This window comes from Moschus berezovskii, chromosome 18, assembly GCF_049115385.1.
Source record: "Moschus berezovskii isolate FMDL1 chromosome 18, NW_MosBer_1.0, whole genome shotgun sequence".
Classification (NCBI taxonomy): Eukaryota; Metazoa; Chordata; class Mammalia; order Artiodactyla; family Moschidae; genus Moschus; species Moschus berezovskii.
In genome coordinates, this window is record NC_142477.1 from 64092753 (window position 1) to 64102864 (window position 10112).

Below are 10112 nucleotides of genomic sequence, written 5' to 3' on the forward strand. Positions count from 1 at the left end.
AACACAAAAGCTTAAAAGTAAACGTGGGAGACTTCTTAAGTAAACTTATAGTTGGAAAGTTTTGAAAGACTTTTTATAACCACAAAGATGCTATGTTGTAAGTTCCATATGGCAATGCAGAGCCAGTAGAGTCAAACTGTTATACCTTGGTATTAAGGGCAGTGATTTGCTGTCAAATGCCTGGTGGCTCAGAGGTTAAAGCGTCTGCCCCCAATGCGGGAGACCCGGGTTCGATCCCTCGGTCGGGGAGATCCCCTGGAGAAGGAAACGGTAACCCACTCCAGTATTCTTGCCTGGAGAATCCCATGGACGGAGAAGCCTGGTAGGCTACGGTCCACGGGGTCGCAAAGAGTCGGACACGACTGAGCGACGGAACGGAACGGCCACCTCATGCGACGAGTTGACTCACTGGATAAGACTCTGATGCTGGGAAAGGTTGGAGGCGGGAGGAGAAGGGGACGACAGAGAATGAGATGGCTGGATGGCATCACCGACTCTGTGGACATGAGTTTGAGTGAACTCCGGGAGTTGGTGATGGACAGGGAGGCCTGGTGTGCTGTTCTTCATGGGGTCGCAGAGAGTCGGACGCGACTGAACTGAACTGAACTGAGACCTTGGGTCAAGCCTTGATTTTGTTACTTACTATCTTCCGTTCCCTCGCTCAGTCGTGTCCGACTCTATGCGACCCCATGGACTGTAGCCTACCAGGCTTCTCCGTCCATGGGATTCTCCAGGCAAGAATACTGGAGTGGGTTACCGTTTCCTTCTCCAGGGGATCTTCCCGACCCAGGGATCGAACCCGGGTCTCCCGCATTGGAGGCAGACGCTTTTAACCTCTGAGCCACCAGGGAAGCCCACTTAATCTTAGTGATCGTTTATAAACGACTTCAGCTTTCTGAGCCTTAACTTCACATTCAAAATGGAGACAATAATGGTACTTATCTCAGGGACTTTTGAGGATATTAAATGACTTATTGTGTATAAAATCCTATTCAGTCCCTTAGTATTAGTTTATATTTATTTCTCCTAGATACCAAGCAAGTAATCATGCTTTGGATACCTGTTAACGGAACAAAACTGAAGTATGGCAAGATCATGATATTTAGTAAGTTTAATGACTAGAAATAATCTGGAGTAATTTTTTTACCCCATTTATTTATTGTAGTAAAATATACATAAAACTATTTTAACTATTTTTGAGAATACAATTCACTGACGTTAATTACATTCACAATGTTGTGCAACCATCATCACAATCCATTTATAGAACTTTTTCATCATCCCAAACAAAAATTCTATACCTGTGACAATAATTTGGGGATTCCCTAGTGGCTCAGACAGTAAAGAATCCACATGCAATGCAGGAAACTCAAGTAAGATCCCTGTGTCTTGAGGGTCCCCTTGAGAAGGGAATGGCTACCCACTCCAGTATTCTTGCCTGGAGAATTCCATGGACAGAGGAGCCTGGTGGGCTACAGTCCATGGGCCACAAAGAGTCAGACACAACTGAGTGACTAACACAACAATGGCAATAATTTATGTATTCATTTTAAAATGATTTTTAAAATATTTTATATAATGGTAATCACATTTTCTTTACTACTGTGTATGTTCAGTTCAGTTCAGTTGCTCAGTCATATCCAACTCTTTGCGACCCCATGAACCGCAGTACGCCAATCCCTGTCCATCACCAACTCCCGGAGTTCACTCAAATGCGTGTCCATTGAGTCGGTGATGCCATCCAGCCATCTCACACTAACCATACATACATACTAACTAACCATACATACATATATATTGTGTATGTGTGTCATCACTACAGAAAGTTAGGAAATACAGGTAAAAATGAAAATAAATCATTGGAAATTTCATTCTTCACAAATACATAACATTAATATTTTAGTATACCATATCACAAATTTTCCTCTTGCAAGCATATATATAATGGAATGCTATTATGAATTCTATTTTCTAACCACTAAAAAAATTCTTTTGGCTTCATGATACACAGCACCTGTGGCAATTGACCACTAAGAAGAGAAGCAGAGAATTACTTTTCCACTTCAAAAAAGACTGTCAGGGAAGCAATGAAAGAAAGGCAAAAATGACTTGTTTTTATAAAGACTGCTTCATTGAGAGACTAATTCTTCCTCAATCTACAGCTGTTGGGATCCTAAGAATTCCTGTAGTAAATCAGCCTGAAGTCTAATTGCCATCCCTCCCAGTGTCTCAAAGCAAGTAAGTAAGTGAAAATCTTTTAAAAACATAACACTCAAACCCTACCTAATAATGACTATCTCAAAAAGGAATGAACAGGGTGGTGGGAAAAGAAATGAAATTACTTCTCTGAAAGTATCTTGTTATATAGTTTGGCCATGGAATGTATATAAATATTTCACATATTTGAAAAAGAAAATTTAAATCAATCTATAGAAATTAAAAACAGACTGAAACAAACAAACCCAACTCAAATGAAGTAAATTAATGAATCGAAACAAATAAACTCAATATCAAATCAGTAATACAAAGGGGGATGACTAAAAAGATACAAGAAAAATAATTATTTCAACAGTATACCTTACCAGAACAAGTTCTAAGAACAAATAAAGGTACAAAGAAAACACAAACTGCATTCTGCATTTACTTGTTAGATGCAAAATTGTTATTATTATATTGAAACTATTTAAAATATAGTATAAAGTGAAAGTGAAAGTGAAGTTGCTCAGTCATGTCCGACCCTTAGTGACCCCACGGACTGCAGCCTACCAGGCTGCTCCATCCATGGGATTTTCTAGATAAGAGTACTGGAGTGGCTTGTCATTGCCTTCTCCGAAAATATACTATAAGTTAATGCAAATAAGTAATTATGTTGACATTAGAAACAAAGGTTTCAATGTAAGAGAAATAAATAGAAAATCTAAGTTAAAACAAATCCTACAGGATTACATTGTTTTAATGTCATGTTTGAGTTAGAAATAGCATAACTATCAGTATATTTTCCTTTTCAAGTATAGATATTTCCTACTATATGTACTGAAAAGGCCTAGAAGCAGTGACACCCAGTAGCAATTATGAAATACTTGTTCAGGAAACCGTATTATTGAATGAAACCTTCACTGAACGGTGGACGGGAGTTTTAACATGCAGGATAATAAGGCCACGGGGCCATGACTGATCAATCTTTGCTGTTGTTCAGTCACTCAGTTGTGTCCAGCTCTTTGCAACCACATGAACTCCAGCATCCTAGGTTTCCTAGTCCTTCACTATCTCCAGGAGTTTGCTGAAACTCATGTCCATTGAGTCAGTGATGCCATCCAATCATCTCATACTCTGCCACCCCCTTCTCCTTTTGCCTTCAATCTTTCCCAGTTTCAGGGTCTTTTCTAATGAATCAGCTCTTTGCATCAGGTGGCCAAAGTATTGGAGTTTCAGCTTCAGCATCAGTCCTTCCAGTAAATACTCAGGATTGATTTCCTTTAGGATTGACTGGTTTGATCTCCTTGATGTCCAAAGTACTCTCAAGCATCTTCTCCAGTACCACATTTTGAAAGCATCAATTCTTTAATGCTCAGTCTTGTTTATGGTCCAACTCTCACATCCATACATGACTACTGGAAAAACCATAGCTTTAACTTTATTGACCTTTATCAGCAAAGCAATGTCTCTACTTTTTAATATACTGTCTAGGTTTGTCATAACTTTCCGTCCAAGGAACAAGTATCTTTTAGTTTTATGGCTGCAGTCACTGTCCAGAGTGATTTTGGAGCCTAATAAAATAAAATCTTCCACTGTTTCCATTTTTTCCCCCCCATCTATTCTCCATGAAGTGATGTGACTGGATGCCATGATCTTAGTTTTTTGAATGTTGACTTTTAAGCCAGCTTTTTCATTCCTCTTTCACCCTCATCAAGATGCTCTTTAGTTCCTCTTCACTTTCTGCCATTAGAATGGTATAATCTGCATATCTGAGGTTGCTGATATTTCTCTTGGCAATCTTCATTCCAGCTAGTACTTCATCCAGTCCATGATGTGCTCTGCATAGAAGTTAAATAAGCAGGGTGACAATATACAGCCTTGTTGTACTCCTTTCTCAATTTTGAACCAATCCATTGCTCCATGTTTGGTTCTGTTACTTCTTGACCTGCATACAGATTTCTCAGGAGGCAGGTAAGGTGGTCTGGTATTCCCATCTCTTGAAGAATTTTCCACAGTTTGTTGTGATCTACACAGTCAAAGGCTTTAGCAGAGTGAATGAAACAGAAACAGATGTTTTCTGGAATCCCCTTGCTTTCTCTATGTTCCAACAAATGTTGGCAATTTAATCTCTGCTTCCTCTGCCTTTTCTAAATCCAGGTTGTACATCTGGAAGTTCTGGGTTCATGTATTGTTGAAGCCTATCTTGAAGGATTTTAAGCATTACCTTGCTAGCATGTGAAATGAGCACAATTGTACAGTAGTTTGAACATTTTTTGGCATTGCCCTTCTTTGGGATTGGAATGAAAACTTACCTTTACCAGTTCTGTGCCACTGCTGAGTTTTCCAAATTTACTGACATATCAAGTACAGCATTTTAACAGCATCATCTTTTAGGATTTTAAATAGCTCAGCTGGGATCAATCTTAGCATCACTAAAATTGAAACAACCAGAGAATTCCCTGGTGATCCAGTGGTTAGAATGCTATGCTTCCATTGTAGGAGGCACAGGTTTGATCCTCCGTCAAGGAACTAGATTCCATAAGCCTGGTGGCTTGACCAAGAGTAAAAAAAGTGGAACAACCAGATATCGCATGCCTCCTGAAGTGATACATTGCTAACAACACAATACTTATCAAGTATCCCTGTGGAGGGCAAAAAATTGACTCAGAATCTAATCAATCCTTTTGATCTCACTTTCATTTACAGGACTACAGGGGATAAAGGAGCCAGTTAAATGACACTGCAAGGAAACAGACATTCCTAAGACTGCTTATCTGGTTTCGGCAACTAGTTAATGGCAGAAGGGAAGGGGGAGGAGTGGGAATGACTGTTTAGACGAAAAGAGGCCAAGAGGCACAACAACCAAATACTGTATGTAGACATTATTTGTATCATTATTCTAAGAAATGATGTAAAATCATTTTTTTGAGGCAAGCATCACATTTGATTATGCTCTAGATTTTAAATGATCCCAGAAAATTATTGTTAATTTTGTTAAGTGTGATAATGACATATTGGTTATGTAAGAAAATGTCTGTTTTTAAAGATATTCATACTGAAGCATCAGGCTTACCCAATGGCTCAGCGCTAAAAGAATCCACCTGCAATTCAGGAGATGCTGGAGAAGTGGGTTTGATCCCCGGGTTGGGAAGATCCCCTGGAGGAGGAAATAACCACCCACTCCAGTATTCTTGCCTGGGAAATCCCATGGACAGAGGAGCCTGGTGGGCTACAGTCCGTGGGTCCGCAAAGAGTTGGACACCACTGGGTAACAGAACACACGTACATAAACTGAAGCATCATATGACACTTGACATGACACAATATCTGTGATAAAGTTTAAAATATTTCAGCAAAGGAAAAAATGGGGAGAACAGGTGGAGCAAGTGTGGGAAAAATTTTAATGTGTTGAATCTGGGTAATTATACATGAAAGTTCATTATATGACCTCCAGAATGTATCTGAAAATTTTCAATACCCCTGCCAAAATTTTTAACTAAAAAGTTTTTATCTGTTTTGGTTACTGTTGCTATGTATATATCATCCTCTGAGTTGGAAGTTTGGGAAGAGCTTGTCTGGGAAGTCCTGGCTCTCACAGTTTCTCATGTGTTGATGGCTGGAACTTCACCAGAATTGGGGTGGGAGACAGGGGCAGTGCGGGGCAGAGTGGCAAGAGAGGCTGGACTAGCTAGCGACTGGTCAGGCAGCTCGCTCTCTTTCTCAATTCCTATATGTAACCACAGGGCCTCTCCATGAGGTCTCTCCATGTGGGCGAATTTGACCTTTCTCACACTTCATTAAGTGTGAGGGCAGATAGAGTATTTATTTGGTAGCTGATGTTTTCAAAGGCCAGTATTTCAGTGAGCACAGTGGAAGCACACTTCCTTTTATCCCCTCACCTGGGAATTCTCAGGACTGTCATTTCCTCTGTATTCCAGAGGATGAAGCAGAAGAAAAAGCCAGCCCATTTTCAAAGAGAAAGTTCATAGATTGCATTTTTTGGTGAGAGGAATGTCAAGGAATTTGTAGACGTATTTAAAAACTGCCACATCATCCCACACATCTGGTGAACAGTCCTCAATGCAAAAGACCACAAAAGAATTGACAGTCTCTTTATCATGGTTATTCCTAAGTAGGGACTTTTTCCGATTCCTAAGACCATGGAACAACTGATTCCTTCTGAAATTCCCATATAGCTTACAGAGTAATCTTAAAACTTCATAACTCGGTATCTTTTAAATTACCTAATGAGGTACCACACTACCACACCTGAAATGTTCAGCCCTCTACCGGGTCCACAGATGCTGGTGACATCTGATACATGTTTAAATTACTTGGAAGTTTTTACTGCATTTATTAATGGTGAGCTTACCATCAATAAGTTATAGTTGGGGTGACCTCATGATTCTCTGAAAGGCTTGTCATCCTTACAGTTTGCAGGAGAAATGGAACCTCTGTAGAAACTAAAATTCATTCTAAAATGTTGCAATTGGGTGATTTTTGGAGATAACAAGAAGTGAGTTGTTGCGTAGGCCAGAGTGCCTATTTTCTTTTCCATTTTGTTTTTACTTTCTATCAGTTTTCTCCTTTCCCTGATTGCCTTTTTATAAACTTTCCTGGGCTACAGAAAAATAGGAGCATCTCCCTTATGCGAAGTGTGAAATGTGTCATGCCCATGCTTTTTATAGAATACTAATGATGTTTGGAATGCACTCTGTTTTAAAATATTTCTGAAGATTAAGCAAAACATATGCCAGATTTCTGTGTCTATAAGAAGCTTCAGATTTTCTTTTTAAATTTTAAAAGTCAAAGATGACTTTAAATTATGGTGAAATTCATTCATAATATAAATTAATGTGTAATTTCCCAAACTGATAGAAGCAATACAGATAATTTCTATAGCTATGCCAGGAAAGAAAATCTAATATTCTCTTTCCCTTAAAATTTAATATTCTAATATTTTATTTCCCCTTAAAGTTCCTTTAAAATTATAAGTCACAGAAGCAATGGGCTAATTGTAAGTTATAACTATACATTTATTAAAATACTTTATTAATTTTAATTGACATTGCTGTTTTACTTAACAAAAAATTACATTGTGTGTTCATACTCTTCATTGATATAGACTGCCTATCCTTTCAACCATTATATAAAATTCAGTGCCTTCACTTTTCCTATTTAGATGATTTTATTTACGTAGGAATATTTGTGCAATTGATATTTAGTTCCACATATCTTGGTCTAATAAGTTTAAGAACTCCAAGCTTCCAATCAATGATATATCATACGGCACAAAATTTCAGAGTCAAAGCCTTCTGACTGAATTCAGTTGTGATTTTTATATTGCACGCAAAGCTCTCTCTATATGTATGCATGCTAAGTCACTTCAGTTGTGTCCAACTGTTTGTGACCCTATGAACCGTAGCCCACCAGGCTCCTCTGTCCATGGGATTCTCCAGGTCAGAATACTGGAGTGAGTTGCCATGCCATCCTCCATGCTATCTTCCCGCTTCAGGGATCGAACCCAAGTCTCCTGTGGCTCCTATGTTGCAAGCAGATTCTTTATCACTGAGCCACCAGGGAAGCCCATGTATATATATAATCGCAAGCAGATGAGTTTAAAATGATCTAAAAGTTTCTCATTCTCTGCAAAATTTTATTTACCTTTTAAATCATGTTCTATGAGAAAAATGCATTTTTGTAGATGACGTTTTATTGAAATAAAGGATAGACCTAAAAAAAAATAGGAGGAGTGCTACATATATTTTCTTTATTACATTCTTTGTAGGATATGTTCTGGAAAAATAGAAAGCATTACAGAAATCACTTAACTGAGGAAGAAATTCTACTCTGCACAAAACGTTTATTGATGTCAGTGGGAGTTCTGTGAATGGAACAAATGTTGAACTTGACCCTGTAATGTTTAAACTGCAGTTCTCCCTACTCTTGGCAGAGCTTGGCTTCCCACTGAAAAGCGTTGTAGACTGTGCAGGGATTACACAGCGGGTTAATAGTCTTGTTTTTCGCTTCTTTTGGAACAACAGATGAAACACATAACACCTTCTTTTAGGACTATTACAAACTTTTCAACACAAAAGACTTTAAATGAAGTGGTGTGAGAAAGTAAAGGTAGAGTCTGTAGATGAAAATTTACATTGATAATGATTTTTAAACTATCTTCTCTACTACTGACTCAGAAGCATCAGTGAGTCATATATACACTAAAGAAAAAGAGAACACCAAGATGCTGGACACCACTTAGCATATCAATATTGAAGCCATGCTTATTCTTTGTTTTATTCCATTAGACATATGTATATGTAGAGAATGATTATCAGTAAGATTCCAATGCAAATGTTTTTTGGTAAAATGAGATGGAATGATTATAGATGAGGTCAAGAGAAAACACAGTCTGATAAACACATCAAGGTAAATTACTGTAGTATCGAATTGGAATGGCTCATTTTTTACTCAGTCTCACAAATAAAGAATGTGTGACAACTCTAGTTATGGATCTAGCACAGTCATTTATTGATGCTAAAATAATCATTTATTAAATGATGCTATTTATTGATGCTAAAATAATGAGCATTATGTTCTGGAGAAAAGTCTTTGAAATCACCTGGCCTCTAGAATTATACCCAGGCAGTTGAATAACACCATTATCAGGTTCTTATTTTTAGTAGTTTGTACTTTATAAGATATTTTCCACTTATTTTGTATGCTTTTCAGCAATACGTACACATCGCCTTTATAAGAGAAAGAAAAAAGAAGAAAAGCAAGAGACCAACTTTTGTTTTTAAAGGAGCAGAGGAAGAGGAAGACAAAGAAACAGGAAGTATTTCGAGATGAAATTAAAGCTGCTTTTGTTTTTATTTTACAGAAGGTTGTGAATTACAAGAGAAAAAAAATCCCCCGTGACTAAAAGTGAAAATGTTGGCTTTTATATGATGTGGAAAATCTACTGGTACAGGTATTAAAAGTACTTACAGTCCTGCACAGAACTGAATAGTTGGCACTTCACACTTTAGTCTTAGATTGCAGGGTTCATATTCCAGCTCTCCAGCTTCCTACCTATGTGATCTTGCAGGAGGTTATCTACTAACTAGATACATAATTTATTATTCTGATAAGGGTGCATTCAAGAAGAGGAGGGAGTGGAGAGCTTGGGAGAAGGTTTCGGAGGCCAGGCTGTGCTGCCTGGACCAGCTGTAGGAGTCAGAAATAGTCACCCCTTGGTGTCTGCCAGGGGCGGGAGCGGGGGGGTTGTTGGTGATTGGTTCCAGGGTGCCTGCAAATACTCAAATCTGTGGATGCTCAAGTCCCTTAAATAAAATGGCACAGGAAAGTCAGTTCTCCCTACCCACAGATGTGGAACCACGGATGACGCTGTACTTGCTTCCACAAGTAGCCAAGAAGGACACTGGGGAGCCAAAAACCTCCAGGTGTCCCAAGGCAGTTTCAGAGTATCCCTTGGTTCCAGGACTTTTCTACCTGGGGGGCTCCAGGTGTGGTAGGACCCCATTTCCTGGGAATATCAAACTCACTCAGAAACTGAATGGTCTCTGGCAGTTTTCTTTCTTTTTTAACCAGTTCACAACTGTTGATTGACAGATGGATAGAGGGATATATTAGAGTGTTTTGTTTTTTTTTAATTCTTTTGGCCACACTGGTGGATTGCTTGTGGCATCTTATTTCCACCACCAGGGATTGAAGCCCTGCCCCCTGCAGTGGAAGCTCAGAATCATGGACCGCCAGGGATTCCCTAGACTCTTTATCCACACTTTATCCACAGTCCTCTTACTGTCAGTGTGATTTTTTTTACCCCCCCCCATATATAATATATTGAAATGAAACTGATTTTCTGGGTTTTAGAAGAGTTTAAACAATTTTTTTTTCTCTACTTGCTCTTTCTA

General features: G+C 38.6%; 1 pseudogene; it reads right to left on the minus strand.

Annotated features, from left to right (window-relative positions):
- Positions 1 to 5963, minus strand: part of LOC148775001 (interleukin-2 receptor subunit beta pseudogene) — an 81676-nt pseudogene extending 75713 nt beyond the window's left edge.
- Between the last annotated feature and the right edge of the window lie 4149 nt (positions 5964 to 10112).